Source organism: Homarus americanus, unplaced genomic scaffold (assembly GCF_018991925.1).
Source record: "Homarus americanus isolate GMGI-L3 unplaced genomic scaffold, GMGI_Hamer_2.0 scaffold10624, whole genome shotgun sequence".
In the NCBI taxonomy this organism is placed as follows: domain Eukaryota; kingdom Metazoa; phylum Arthropoda; class Malacostraca; order Decapoda; family Nephropidae; genus Homarus; species Homarus americanus.
The window spans coordinates 358,290-375,010 of NW_024747489.1; positions in this window are offsets into that span (position 1 = coordinate 358,290).

Genomic DNA, 16,721 nt, shown 5'->3' on the forward strand with positions numbered 1-16,721 from the left:
TTGTTTTACTTTTGTCTTAGCACTCCCCGGCCTCTCTCTCTCTCTCTCTCTCTCTCTCTCTCTCATATATATTTTTACTCCTTCATCCATCCAACACAAGTTTGGAAGAGGAATAACAATAAGAGAGAGAGAGAGAGAGAGAGAGAGAGACCCTATTGCTAACCTAATCCCAACTCTAACCTAACCTGTCCTAATACTAGCCTAACCTAACTGTACCTATCGTAATGATAATAATCAACCCAACTTAATTTAATCTTCAGGTACCTTATCTAATGTAAATAAGTTTGAAATCCTTACCTATCAGAATGAGATCCCAACACTACCTTACATTAGTGTCAGGTGTGAATGATATACAACTGTACCTGTCTAGTTGTTAATATACAAACACCATTTACGGATATTCCCCGTTGCATAAAAAAGGGCCGCCAGACCGCTATTTTTAATGTGTGTTGATAAGTTATTGGGGGAGGCTTCTAAACCATTAACAGTCCTCAACACATGAACTATACACAACAAAATTACAAGGAATTTTATTTATTTTTCTTGTATTATTTTTTAGTGATTTATTTATTTTATTATATATATATAAATAATTTTTTTTTATTTATTTATTTATTTATTTATTTATTTATTTTTTATACTCGAGAACCCTAAATTAGTACTATATTTTAGGACATGCAATAAACAGGAAGCTAAAAATCACTATCAATAAAATTTTATCATTATAAGAATAATTTTGTCCTTTGCAATGATCATACTTTACTCCTTACTAATTATTACCCTTCCTAAAATATAGTAATAATTATTTAGGATTATCGAGTTCATAAAAGACACTATATTTACCTCACATTGTTTGAAATTATCACTCGGTCAGGATAAAAAAAAAAAATGTATCCCGCGCAAGATTCCAATAACATTCCGCTCAAAAACACCAAGAGGGGAGGAAGATATATGGAACAACGTAAACACCCAAGAAATAGAAATGGGTGAACATTTATGGGAAATATTTTAGAGATGACAGGAAGAATATTGAGCCAAATGATAAAAACAGATGAGGTGTAGTTTATATGTATGTCTGAGGCGGGAGACGGAGGCTTTACCCGCGATGATATGGGCTGTGGGAGGTGTTGTGGAGGTACTGGAGGTGTTGTGGAGGTACTGGAGGTGTTGTGGAGGTACTGGAGGTGTTGTGGAGGTACTGGAGGTGCTGAAAATGTGCTACAGGTGTTGAGGAGGTACTGGAGGTGTTGTGGAGGTGTTGAAGATGTGCTGCAGGTGTTGAGGAGGTACTGGAGGTGTTGTGGAGGTACTGGAGGTGTTGTGGAGGTGTTGAAGATGTGTTGCAGGTGTTGTGGAGGTACTGGAGGTGTTGTGGAGGTGTTGAAGATGTGCTGCAGGTGTTGAGGAGGTACTGGAGGTGTTGTGGAGGTACCGGAGGTGTTGAAGATGTGCTGGAGGTGCTGTAGGTATTAAATAAGTGTTGGGGATATTAAATGAGTGTTGGAGGTATTAAATAGTGCTGGAGGTATTAAATAAGTGTTGGAGGTATTAAATAGGTGTTGGAGGTATTAAATAAGTCCTGGAGGTATTAATAAGTGCTGGATGTATTAAATAAATGCTGGAGGTATTAAATAAGTGCTGGAGGTATTAAATAAGTGCTGGAGGTATTAAATAAGTGTTGGAGGTATTAAATAGGTGTTGGAGGTATTAAATAAGTCCTGGAGGTATTAAATAAGTGCTGGAGGTATTAAATAAGTGCTGGATGTATTAAATAAGTGCTGGAGGTATTAAATAAGTGCTGGAGGTATTAAATAAGTGCTGGGGGTATTTAATAAGTGCTGGAGGTATTAAATAAGTGCTGGGGGTATTAAAGAAGTGTTGGAATAAAGTGTTGGTCAGAGTAGAGGCTGACAAAGTGTACCCACGTCCACTGTGAGACCTTGAGGGAGGGGATGATGCTATTGGGTACATCCATGTGGGGGTAAAGTGTGGACGAGAGAGAGAGAGAGAGAGAGAGAGAGAGAGAGAGAGAATATTAGTAACATATATTTTAGCGTGTAGATAAAAATAAGAAAAGATAGAAGGAAAGACGAAAAAAGAAGGGAGAGGATGGAGAGGAAGAGGAGAATGATAAAGGAGAGGTGTAAGAACAGGAAGAGAAAGAAAGAGAAAAAGGAGAAGCTATAGATTATACAGTGTAAAGGAGAAATTACCAATATTAAGGATTGTATAATAATAATAATAATAATAATAATAATAATAATAATAATAATAATAATAATAGAGAGTTATATTAAAGTATTTCCCCGAGTGAAGTATTTGTATAATATTTTCTTCAATAAACAACACAAAATTTTACTCCTCAGTTATTGAAGAAGAAAACAACATTTACGGTGCCTTATTAAATAGTTTTCTCACCTTATTTCTGCTACATATTTACATTTGTATTTCTTGATTATCGTCTTGTCGCTTCTTCCCTCTTGTGCCTTAACTCCTATTATTGACATTTTCTCTTATTACCTGTCATCTTAAAGCTATTCTTACGTTTTTTTGGGTATAATTAACGTTCCAGAGTTATTATACGATATAATTATAGATGGTCGTCCAGTTGGTTATTTCAAGGTCACGTATTTGATAACTCATCGTAAAGTTGTATTATTTCCGGGGTTTGTTATGGTTTATTTTCATGTGATTTAAAATGAGTGGTTTATCATTTTAGTATTGGTTAGTGGTATTTCATGTAACCCCTCGTGTATGGGGTCCCCTCTTAAACTAAATCAAATCATCTGGCGTTAACCCCCCCACCCCCCCGTAGTGAAGGGATCAAGCCGGGATTAAATCAGTGTTGTGTTGGTATTCAGGTTAAGTTAAGATGATGATTACAGTAAGGGACAACATCATTAGCAAACCTGTACAACCTCGTCCAAAGGGATTATTGACGTGAACTGGTTGTTTGAACAGTTTGTTAGCATCCTCTTCAACCCCTTTACCAATGATGACCTCCCATGTCCTTTTGTTTTGAACTTTGACCTTGATGATATTACCAGCTTGTACACATATCTCCTCTGGTAACCGAGTCAGATCATTGCAGGTGAGTGTGTATTGATGGTAGTCAGGTGTGTAGGTAGGGAAGGTAGATTCAAGGTACTCACATAAAACACTCCTATAGTACACTCAAGATACACTCACATGATACACTTATATAACACTCAAGATACACTCACATGATACACTTATATAACACTCAAGATACACTCACATGATACACTTATATAACACTCAAGATACACTCACATGATACACTTATATAACACTCAAGACACACTCACATGATACACTTATATAACACTCAAGATACACTCCTATAATTCACTCCCATCACGTACTCATACTAAAAGTACACACTCGCATAAACCACTCAAATCACAGTTAAGATACGCTCACATAACACACTGAAGACTAGCATAACACACTCGCATAACACATTCAAGACACACTCCATCCCTCCCTCCCCATCATTTCCTCCCCCCCCTCTTCTCCGCCCCCCTCCCCCTCACAAGACGCGCCACAACCCATTACATTTACGCTCAAGCTAATGTATTCAGTGTTTCCCGGACTCACATACTGTACACACACGGATATAAACGGACACATAAACGGACACATAAACGGAATTACAGACGACGAACGCGAAGATTCAAGGACACGGTGAATACACGAACGCAAGAATGGCACGGACATAAGGATTCAGATCCCTCCCTCACTCCCTCCCTACTCCTCCTCAACTCTCTCCCCTCCTCCTCCTCACCTCCCCCACTCCCTCCTCACCCTCCTCCCACTCCACTCCTCACTATCCCGGGACTACACGACACTTTAAGATAGTTCATATTTGTGGAGGATGGATTCAACAACTGCCTTTATTACCATTTGATGATGGCTATGTTCGTGGAGATAGTTGTTTGATCTGGACGAAGGGCTGAAGAAGGAGGAAGGAGGGAGGATTTACCAGACTGTTGTTGTCAGAGAGAGAGAGAGAGAGAGAGAGAGAGAGAGAGAGAGAGAGAGAGAGAGAGAGAGAGAGAGAGAGAGACGGTCATGGACAGGTAACTTAAGAGGAGGAAGGAGACAGGCAGAAGGAGCTGGAACACGTGATAACAGAGTGACGCAATAAAACTGGGCGATAAAGGAAATGACAATAGCTGTTAGGAGGAAGAGAAGAACGAAGTGGAGGAGGAGGAGGAGGAGGAGGAGTGTGTCGTAGTAGGAAGGAGGGGGGGAAGAGGGGAGGAGGAGGAGGAGGAGAGAAGGTGTAGGAAGAGGAAGAAGAATGAGAAGGTGGACGAGGAAGAAGACCAGGAAGAGGAAATAGGAGAGTAAAAGAAAGTAGGAATAAAGCAGAATATAATAAAGTTAAAAATTAGAATCATAAGAATAAAGTAAAAAAAAAAAAAAAAGATAAAGATAAAAATAAATAGAAAAAAACACAAAAATAAAATTATAGAATAGTAAAAAAAAATCAGAATAAAATAAATTAAAATATATTAATAGATAGACGTAGAATAAAGGCGTAAAATAAAACCATAAAAGAGTGTATAAGGAAAGAGTATAATAAATCAATGACATAAAGTGGTATAATAAAGAGGGTGGAAGATGTGGTAAAGAGGGAGAGAATTGATGGACTTAAATGGAAGGAGGAAAATAATGTTAGATAGAAAATCGAAGAAGAAGAGGAGGAGGAAGAAGAGGAGGAAGAGGAAGAAGAGGAGGAGGAAGAGGAAGAAGCAAAGTATGTGGGCCAGTATGAAGTAGATGACGTCACTAGAGTGGGTTGTCACCATTATTTAAGTGATGGTGACTTGAGGCTATTACTGGCTAGTCGGGGTCAGTGTACCGGGGCTATTGTACCGTACTGTAACCAGGACATTTATTAGCTGTTGTTACATTTGTTTATAGCTGTTGTTACTGCTGCTGTTGGTCATAGCTGTTGTTAATGGTGGTTATAGCCGCTGTTACTTTTGTTTATAACTTTTTACTGCTACTTTTATTGCTACTTAAAGCTGTTGTTCCATATTGCTATTGTTACTGCTCCTGTTCTGGCGTTTCCTTATGCTGTACGTATTCCCATATTTACTTTTGTTGTTTTTTTGTTTCTTTTTGTGTGTAAGAAACATTGACCACGTCCTTACCTCCATCTTAAATACTCACTTCCCCTTAATTAGTCATCTCTCTCTCTCTCCCAAACTTTCTAAAACCTCCACGATCGTAAGTTTCACTCTCTCTCTCTCTCTCTCTCTCTCTCCTTATTCCCGTTTTAGCACCTCCTTCACCTCTACCACCACATTTTACGTTACTTCCCAAACGCACCAAAGATTCCACACACACACCTCCAAGTTCTCCTCTCTTACCATGATTATTATTTCAAGACTCGTATTTAATTTAGGAAACTTTCTACTTCATTTTTTACAGCATTAACTCGAGACCTTTTACTGCTGCTGACTAGTTTTTATAATACCTCTTCACAATCTGCAGTAAGAGAAGTATAATATCCTCTACGTACCCCAAACTTTGATACTACTTTACCATTAACTTTTTTTTTATCTCGTCAGTACTGCAGATTTTATACATTAAGAATTCTGAATATATTTTATGTGATATTGGGGATAATACGCAGCTTTCTCGATCTCTGTCTAATCCTTAACCAACTAGTAAGTTCGTGACATACTAACACTGATGTTTTTTTTTTACCACTAAAGATTATTATTTGTTTTTAATTTAGAATATCTTTTTTTGGCTTAATTTTTTCAGCTAAATAGTTTTCTTCAACTCCAAAAAATAATCACACATGCATCTTGAAACCTCTAAAGTCCATTCATTTAAAAGTTAGCAGGTGTTGTCGTAGGTATTTAACTATCTCTCCTAAGCTGGATTCCCTCTATGGTTCTTGGTTCTTCAAGGTATACACAAACAGTGATTTCTTACAGACCACTATGAAGGTCTCTGTACTAAATAAAGTTTCATATTTTAGTAAAAGAAATTGATCTCATTTCTAAACAAATTGATTTAGGAAGTTTGCTGGAAACTGATCAACCCCACGAGGTCTTATATAGCATTTTTCATTTTGCTCACAACTGCCTCAACCTGTTTCCAGAATTGGTAGTTTAATCTTTACTTATTTTGTTTTGTTTCTTACTGTACTTCCACGTTATCATTATCATTATATAGTTCTACATATTCTGTCCATCTCTCTTTTAGTTCTTGATCATTTCTTTTATCTTTTTAAACAATAGTTATTTACTGCCATCATCATCATCTATCCTCGTGCATTTCTTTAATAGAGATTCTTTAACCTGTCTAGAGTGTGTTTTTTTCCCGAAGTTCTTAATAAACTTTACTTCCTTTGGCCATCTTTCTTCTCCAATCTCTTTAAAACTTCATTAATGGTTTAGTAAGTTTTAGTCGGGTTAGGTTAGGTTTAGCCTGGTTACTGTTTGACAATGTAAATGTTCCCAAATTCCCTATTAATATTTCTTTAAATTCATTCCATAAATGTTTTAGGTCTCGCTCCTCAAGTCCCGCCTCTCACAATACCGTAAATCTGTTTCGTATTTCAATTTCATATTCTCTCCTTTCTCTGGTTTCAGCTTCCCAAATATGATTCTATCCATCTTTACTCATTTTAATTTCTGAAGTTTTAGATTCGCTGATTTTTTTACTGGGACATGGTCTAACGCAAAGTCTGCCTCTGGGTAGGTTTAGTAGTTTGGGACACCATGTTCTTGAAAGTTTCTTAAAATAAGGTTAAATCTATTTCATTACAGGTAAAATTCTTCTCAATGACCTGGATGTTGAAACCCTAAATTTGTAATAACCCGCAGGTGGTCCTGGTGCTTCCTTCTGTACCTATGCTTTAATTAACAGAAATCAGGCACTATAACGAAAACTTTACCATCACCGGATCCTCACTAGCACTTATAGGTGCATGAACCTGAACTATTACCAAGTTCATGAGTTGTCGTTGTTGTTATAATGTTATTACTGCACTTCAACAACTAGGGTCTTTAAGCGTGTAACGAGGTTAGTAATACACTTGTCCAACCACAATTAAAACTTATGAGAGACAGTTAGAACTCTCTGCTCATGAGTTAAACATGACCAACATCACTCTGTCTCACACTGTCCAATATCCCTTCTGCTGTACAAGAATTTCAACACCTCTCTCTAATGCGCTCCACCACCTGCGTATATACAGTACATTCTTCTCCATAATAATATTTACACGTGTCCATCATACTTCACTTAACTCACGAATGTCTCACTGTAACCTTTTCATCTCAGAGTGCACAGCTGCATACTCTCCACCATCGTGTAATGTAATACAGTACCTCGAACTATTCCTTGAAGCACGAGCAGCGGCGTCAGTCTGTTTGTCTCCTCTTACATACACTGTGTTGGGTCACATAGTGTTGGTCATGCACACTGACACAAGGACACTCGTGAATGTGACCAAAAATATGTCAGCACAGTTTCTCCCAGCGAGTGACTGAGAGTAACTAGAGTTTGAAAGAAACAGAAATGAAATAGATTTTTTTCTTCTGGTAAACAAGAATTAAATAACTGAATAGGATAATGTTATGTTGGTGTACACATGAAAGACATATTTATTACCAGTCATTATGTACCAGAGGACTGTGTGTTGAGTGTGTACTGTGTTGGTCACCCCAAAACACACCCGCATTAAAAAAAAAAGTGTCTTTACCCCCCAAAACAGTCGGACCATATCTGATTCACCAAAAACTTCTTCCTTTCGTCCAAAATAGAAAGAATAACAATTGAAATTTTCCGCCGTACTCACTTGTGTTCATTAAAATCGCATCCTCTTTCACTCTAGGGGAAAAAAGTTATCCCTCATTTACTCGTATTCACTAACAAAATTCTTGGCACTCTAAAAATCCGTAGATTATTTTCCTCCCCGTTGGACCGAAGTCACCAAACTATCTTCTCACACCTCAAAAAAATAATGATATTTTATATACCAAGTTCACCAAAAAAGACATCCTCTCCTGCCCTTAAGAAAAAAAAATGAAATTTTATTTGCCATTCACTCGCATTCACCAAGTCTTTTTTCCCTTTATCCGAAAAAAACATTTGAAATTCTAAGTGCCTCCCTTATCTCACGCCGTGTTGTCAGAGGCTCTCCAGTTCTCCCCTTCACCCACGAGCTAGATGTGCGGCCAACCTCGAGGAGATGGTTCTGTCAGCACTGGCGGCCAACCTCGAGGAGATGGTTCTGTCAGCACTGGCGGCCAACCTCGAGGAGATGGTTCTGTCAGCACTGGCGGCCAACCGCGAGGAGATGGTTCTGTCAGCACTGGCGGCCAACCGCGAGGAGATGGTTCTGTCAGCACTGGCGGCCAACCGCGAGGAAATGGTTCTGTCAGCACTGGCGGCCAACCGCAAGGAGTTGGTTCTGTCAGCACTGGCGGCCAACTGCAAGCGAGATGGTTCTGTCAGCACTGGCGGCCAACTGCAAGGAGATGGTTCTGTCAGCACTGGCGCCAACCGCAAGGGAGATGGTTCTGTCAGCACTGGCGGCCAAGCGCAAGGAGTTGATTCTGTCAGCACTGGCGCCAACCGCAAGGAAGTTGGTTGTCAGCAACGTCAGCCAACCACGAGGATTTGATTCTGTCAGCACTGGCAGCCAACCGCAGGAAGTTGGTTGTCAGCAACGTCAGCCAACCACGAGGAGTTGGTTGTCAGCATTGGCAGTCAACCACGAGGAGTTGGTTCTGTCAGTTCCTGGCTGCCAAGTATGTGTGATGTGTCAGCACTGGCAGCCAACCACGAGTGATGTGTCAGCACTGGCAGTCAACCACGAGTGATGTGTCAACACCGGCAGCCAACCACGAGTGATGTGTCAGCACTCACACATCCATGTTCGTACACATTCTTGTAAATTTCTCTGCAGTTTCTTGTGTTCCGCCGCGTCCGTCATCATCTATTCATGGTAAGCAGAGACTCGGGTCTGAATGAGTGATAATCCTCCACATAACTATTTCTTATTTATTTCAATTCTTAATTTAATTCCGTTTTTGTAATTGGTTGAAGACGAGTACGTAGACACCTTTTGAGTGTGTGGCATTGTTGTCAGGCAATTATACACACATACTCGTAGACGTGATAAGTAAGTAAACACATACATATGTATCTAAACACCACCACCACCACCACCACCATCGCGCCACCACCACCACCACCAGTCTTTACATTTAGTTGAAGGCTTCAATAATCATCCGTATAGAGGCTTCACCGTCCAGCGAACACCCGCAAGCTTCCTCATCCCGTCCAGTACAGCACCAATACCTGGCCATTACTTCACTAACATATCACTTCACCACTAATTTACTTCACCATTAATTCACCATCAATTCACCACTAATTCACCATCACTTCAACACATCAACATCACTTCACCATTAATTCACCACCACTAATTCACAATCACTTCTACACTAATTCACCATCACTTCGCCATTAATTCACCATCACTTCACCACTAATTCACCATCACTTCACCACTAATTCACCATCACTTCACCACTAATTCACCATCACTTCACCACTAATTCACCATCACTTCTCCACTAATTCACCATCGCTTCAAGCACTAATTCACCATCACGTCACCATCACTTCGCCATTAATTCACCATCACTTCACCACTAATTCACCATCACTTCACCACTAATTCACCATAACATCACCACCACCACCTCACCACCACCACCCCTCCACCATCCCCACCCCTCCACCATCCCCACCACCACCCCTCCACTCTCCACCACCACCCCCCACTACTTCATCAATCATCCTCACCATCACTTAACCATCACATAAATAAAAATATCATCGTGACAAGAGAAAGCTAACAACATCTTCAATATTGTAGTGCCCACCAGTCTCCTTGGCCCTTAGAACCATCGACGCGATCCTGTATATTAAACGGAGACAGTTCCCCAATAGAAATGTTTTATGCATTGTGGTTGTCGTGTGGTGGTGGTGTGTGGTAGTGATGGTGTGTGGTGGTGGTGGTTTGTGGTGTTGTGTGTGGGGGTGGTGTGTGGTAGGGGTGGTGTACGGTTGTTGTGTGTTGGGGTGGTGTGTGGCTGTGTGTGGTAGGAGGTGTGTGTGTGTTGGTTGTGTGTGGGAGGAGTTGTGTATGGTTGGGGTGATGCGTGGTAAGGGTGATGTATGGTTATTGGTGTGTGGTTGTTGTGTGGTGGTGGGTTTGGTAATGTTCATGCGTGGTAGTGCCTGCGGTGGTGTGGTTGTAGGGGTGTTGTGTGGTTGTTGTGTTTTGTAGGGGTGGTGTGTTTGGCAGTGTTATTGTGTGGTAGTGGATGTGGTGTTGTGTGGTAATGGCTATAGTGGTGGTGTGTGGTGTGGTATTGGTTACGATGGTAGTGAGTGTGGTGTTGGTTTGGTGTGTGGTAGTGACTGCGGTGGTGTGTGGTAGGGGCTGTGGAAGTGATTGGGGTGAGGAGCTGTGGTGGTGGCTGTGGTAGAGGCTGTGGTTGTGGTGGTGATGAAACCGTCTCTACGCCGGACGCTCACTGATCCTGACGTGAAGATATCCACTCCCACTTGTCGTACACCAGAGTGAAGATTACTATAGGTTTTTTTATTATTTTTTTTAGGAGGGGGAGGAGCACTGGTTATATCTACGCCATAATGGTAGCGCTTGTCTGTTCGCCAAAAATTCCAAAATTTTCCCCAAAAATTCCAAAATTTCCCCAGATTTTCCAAAAATTTCACCAGATTTTTTAAAAACTTCCCTAAATTTTTCATAAATTTCCCCAAAGTTTTAAAAAATTTTCCCAAAAATTCCAAAATTTTCCAAAAAAAATATCCATTTTCCAAAAATTTTGAATTTTTTGGAAAATTTTGAAACATTTTTTGAATTTTGGGGGAATTTTTTGGAAATTTCCCCAGATTTTCCAAAAACTTCCCTAGATTTTTCAGGGAAGGAAGGAGTAGAAGGGGAGGGAGGAGTGGAGGTGAAGGGGTGGATGGAATGAGGATGAAGGGGTGAATGGAGTGAGGATGGGGGAGAAGGTGGAGGCGGAGGGAGGCACTGGTTGTGGTGGGGATGAGGTTGTCTCTACGCTAGACACTCTTAGTCTTCACGCCCCAGATTCTCAGCCTTACTTCCCTACGACAGACTAAAATTAGTTTTATTACATAGGCGTGTGGTTATAGTGGCTGTGGTAGCTGTTATGATCGTGGTTGTGGTTTTGGTAGTGGTTATGAACTTGTAGTGGTGGCTGTGGTAGTGGCTGTGGTGGTAAAGAAGCTGCTTCTACGCCATATGCTGCTGGTCCTGACGCCCAGAAGATCCCAGGATCGTCGCCTCCTCTACGCCGGCCTAAAATTACTTTTTTTTTTCTTGGAGAGATGTATGTAGGGTGGTGGGGTGGGGTGCCTAAGATGGTGTGCGGGGAGATGGGGGTGCCTAAGATGGTGTGCGGGGAGATGGGGGTGCCTAAGATGGTGTGCGGGGAGATGGGGGTGCCTAAGATGGTGTGTGGGGAGATGGGGTGCCTAAGATGGTGTGTGGGAGATGGGGGTGCCTAAGATGGTGTGCGGGGAGGTGGGGTGCCTAAGATGGTGTGTGGGGAGATGGGGTGCCAAGATGGTGTGCGGGGAGATGGGGGTGCCTAAGATGGTGTGTGGGGAGATGGGGGAAGATGGTGTGCGGGGAGGGTGCCTAAGATGGTGTGCGGGGAGATGGGGGTGCCTAAGATGGTGTGCGGGGAGATGGGGGTGCCTAAGATGGTGTGCGGGGAGATGGGGGTGCCTTGTAACAGTGTGAAGTTAGCGTCGAATACCTAACATAAGTGTGTGTAATGATCGTGGGTGTCTCTAAGATGTGGGTGGTGACGTAATTGATATAGGGGTAGTAGAGGGTGAGGGAGGGGTGGTAGAAGGTGAGGGAGGGGGAGAGGGGCCTGGAAAGAGGGATCAATTTACGTGGTAAATTACTAAACCTTTTTTGTTCTAGTCTTCCTAAAGTTCTAAGTCTCTCCTCTTGGTTAATTCCAACTGTTTAATTCTATTTATTGTTTTTACTTCTTCGGGTTTTTCTTGTAGGGGGACGAGGAGGGAGGTGAGGCTTTCATTTGGTGGTGATAACTCTTGCTTCTTCTTTCTCTGGCTGGTGCGTGTAGCTGCTCTTGTATATGAAAGTATTGGGTGATTTCTTAGGTTAGGTTCGGTTCGGCTAAGGTAGGTTAAGTTAGGTTTAGTTAGGTTAGTGTAGATTAATTTTGCTTAGGTTAGGTTAGTTTAGTTTAGGTTAGATTAATTTTCGTTAGGTTAGGCTAGGAAGTTTGTAAAATATCAAGTCGTTAGTATCACACGAGTATACTGTCACTGGTAGCCATTAAACCAACCACGCAAATAACTATGTATTATACCCTTAGTCTAATAGCAACAAAACAAAGATACAAACTTAAAAATTCGTTGAACTTACAAATCTATAATCACAATAATAACCCACAAGAAGTCAAAGGCCAAGGTCAAAGTTTTAATACACCTTTTCGTCAGTACACCTCGGCGACGGACACACCAGGTCATATACATTAATTAACCTAACCAACACCCAGCGCCAGTATGTATTTTTAACACGGATAGTTTATAAGTATCACCTGGTTTAAGTTGACCTCCTGAACAAATATAAACCACTTATTTCTTTGATCTTGTTTATATTAAGGTTAAAATGTCTTAATCTGTTACATCTATTCATAGTGTTGTTTCATCTCTTTGGGGGAGAATGATGATAGTAAGCTTGGCCAGGAGGGAGATGACAGTTCAGCTAACACACACACATACACTCTTGTTGTTGTTTGTGTTGTTTATCTGTAACCATTGTAAACAAGAATCGGGTTTTGTTTGTAAACATTTCTTGGTATTTGTGTTTCTATTATTTTTGGTTTGTGTGTGTTTGTTTTTCTTTATTTTATGTTCCTTTCTTTAATTTTTTCCTTTCTTTCTCTCTATAACTTTCTTTCATTTTCTTTCTTTCGTCATTCTCTCACGCATACATTCTCTCTCTATCTCTCTCTCTCTCCTCTCTCTTTTTTTCTCCCTCTCTTGTCACACTTTCTCTGACACACACACACACACACACACACTCACTAGGTAATGGAACCTTCAACACTAGACTTCCTTCTCGCTCACCTCTTTAATTATATGATCTATAGCCTACACATCTTTTTTCTTGAGAGAGAGAGAGAGAGAGAGAGAGAGAGACACAATAAGAGAGAGAGAGAGAGAGAGAGAGAGAGAGAGGTAGAGGTAAGGTGTAGGTTAGTGAGGAAATGCCCCATCATCCGTCACCCAGACCGTCTCAGCTGCCACCACTATAGGCCACCTACTCCCGGCTTCCCTGGCCAGCTGAGTATAGACCTGCGATGGAGGGGGCTGGGATCTAGTGGTTTATGGAAAGGGGGTTTAGTGGCGGTTTATATAAGAGGGTTTTAGTGACGTTTATGGAAGAAGGGTTTAGTGACGCGGCTCAGGGAAAAAGGGTTTATTGGTGCGGTCTATAGAAGAGGGGTTTAATGAAGCGGTGTATGGAAGAGGGCTTAGTGGCGGTTTATGGAATAGCGGTTTAGAGGAGCTGTTCTAGTGAGTTATTTAGTGTTTTATTGGCTCTTACCTTTTTAGGGAAGTAACATTTTGGACTGAGCTTTTCTGTCACTGTGTAGGCAAGATAGTTTTAAGTGGCAAGGATTTTCTGGGACGGAACAGCTTAGAGGAGGAATAGTTTAGAGGGAGGGACGGAACAGCTTAGAGGAGGAATAGTTTAGAGGGAGGGACGGAACAGCTTAGAGGACAGTTTAGAGGATTTTTAGAGGGAGGGACGGAACAGCTTAGAGGAGGGACGGAACAGCTTAGAGGAGGAATAGTTTAGAGGGAGGGACGGAACAGCTTAGAGGAGGAATAGTTTAGAGGGAGGGACGGAACAGCTTAGAGGTGGGACAGTTTAGAGGGAGGGACGGAATAGCTCATAGGAGGAACAAACTCAGAAGAAATAAACAGGAGTGAAGCAACAGTCTCGAGGGATAACACTGCCAGATGAGATGGATTTACTTGATGGATATATGTTTTACAGGACTAGAGGCTCCCATCTTGGCTCTCAGTTCTAGCAGAAGTGTGTATAAGCAAGAGTACCCGAGAACCCTTGATGGTTGGTCTGAACGGAGCTTTTTGTTGTTCACTGTTGGTTCTGGGGAGTACTGCTGGAATGACTGTGTGTTACTCGAGGCTCAGAAAGTCGCCTTCAGACCTTCCAAAATGTGTGTCATGAGAGGCTGGAGGGTACTGGAGCTATACTTTCCAGTGAGTGGTCAAATTAGCTCAAGTCTTCCAGCAGTATCTCGAACCATGGCTACAGGGAACTAATCTTGCATGTCAGGTAATGTTCTTCACACGAGAGGAAGTCTACAGAAATCAACTCCTAGGAACTGTATTATGAATGTTCTTGAGGAGACTAAATGATGTAATCCCAAGACATACAGTATAGTTATGTATATTTCAGATTTATTTTGAAATACTGAATAACACTCGAAGTCTTTAAAGAAAATAGGGGATTACTGCTTAGTCTTTTCTTATATTTCGTTGACAAAGAACAAGTTAAATACATTTTCAACTTAATTCATAATTTTATTTTAGTATTTTTCATGTTACCCATAAATTATAACAATACCAAACACTTGAGTCATAACATGAGCGCGGGGAGAAGCCCTTTGAACGCCGCGTTATTACAAATTATACTTAAAAGTTAAACACGATGGAAAAATTGCACGAGAGATTAAAGGTGCCTGTATGTGTTCACTGCCGCTGGTATTGGTACAAAAAATATACTCGCATAAATTAGTAATGATATTAATAATGTAAGTTGATGAATAGCAATGGGAAGCTGAAAAAAGCCCGTGTACATAGTTCGAGGCAGTGTGGTGGTGGTGGTGGTGGTGGTGGTGAGGGAGATGGTGGTTGGGGGTGATGGTGGTTGGGGGTGATGAGGGAGGTGGTGGTGGTGGTGGTTGGCGATGGTTGACAGGGCCACCTAGACCTGACCAGGGCCCCGGGAAAGGGTAAATTTATGGGCCCTCTTTACATATATATTTAATAATTATATCCTCCTTTTCCCGGGGCCTGGGGATTTATCCTGGCTTCCCCGTCCTCTCGTCGACGCCGGTGGTTGAGGGAAGTGATGGAGGAGGGAAGTGGTTTTGTGGATGATGATGATGATGACGACAGGAGAGGGGGGGGGGGGGTTGTGGTGGTAGAAGTATAAAATAACCTTGATGGTGACGATGGTAATGGAGATACTGGTGTAGATAAATGGTGACAGTAGTGAGGTGTTGTGGTGAAACTAATGAATAGAGTATGCAAATGAGGCTGAACTTGTATTAATTAGAACAAGTTGGAGGAGCAGTAATGGATGCCAATAACAGTGCCACAGTACCAAGGTTTTCAGCAAGGTGTGAGGGTTACAGTGATGGGGGTAAAATATATGTGTTCTACCTGGAGACGTTTATTAATACTGTTTATATTTTTGCTAGCCTGCAGAGTGAGGTGTTATTAATCGTCCGTATGGTCTAAACTCCTACTAATACATAATACCTACCTAGACTCTTCAGTATATACGACACTTATGCCGCCACCAGCCCATGTGGTTGACGCTTATCACCAGTTTTTAATCAGTGTCAACATGATGCATTACTAAGTGTTGACATGATGCTGATACGTGTAATAATAGTTGTCGTTTTTATGAAGAAATAGATAAATATATATACAGTACACGTATATATCACACAGTATACGTGTTTGGTTCACGTTATAATTGATCACCAGTTAAATACAGGTAAATGCTCTTATAAGTTCCATTAACCCTCTCTATTAACCTGTACTACGGTCCTTAACCCGAATATTTTAAACGACTTAAAAATTATATTGATTTTTTTTTTTTTGGGGGGTCATACGTCACGATGTTCGGCTCAATAGACTGACTACTTTAGCTGTTGTTTTAAATGTCTGGGAAGATATATAACTGTATAGCTATAGAGGTGCAGAGGACAAGGGTTGGGTGTAGGTGTTAGTGTGTGCTGGTATATTAGAGGTTTTATTAATAATGGCAATTCTCTTCTTCTTCTTAACAACCTAGAAGACACGTTTAAAGGTCTCTTACTCCTCCCCTCTCTTCTTCCTTCCTCTTCTCATCTCTTTTTCTTCCTTCTCTTTATCCTCCTCATCTATTCCTGCCTCTTTTCTCCCTTCCTCTTTACAAGGTTTCAACTTTCAAACTACCATTAACACTTAACAAGGCAGTCACTATAAAACTACCATTATTACTTAACAAGGAAGGAACTATTAAACTACCATTATCACTTAACAAGGCAATAACTATCAAACTACCATTACTACTTAACAAAGCAGTAACTATCAAACTACCATTATCACTTAACAAGGCAGTCACTATAAAACTACCATTATCACTTAACAAGGCAATAACTATCAAACTACCATTACTACTTAACAAGGCAGTAACTATCAAACTACCATTATCACTTAACAAGGCAGTAACTATCAAACTACCATTATCACTTAACAAGGCAGTAACTATCAAACTACCATTATCACTTAACAAGGCAGTAACT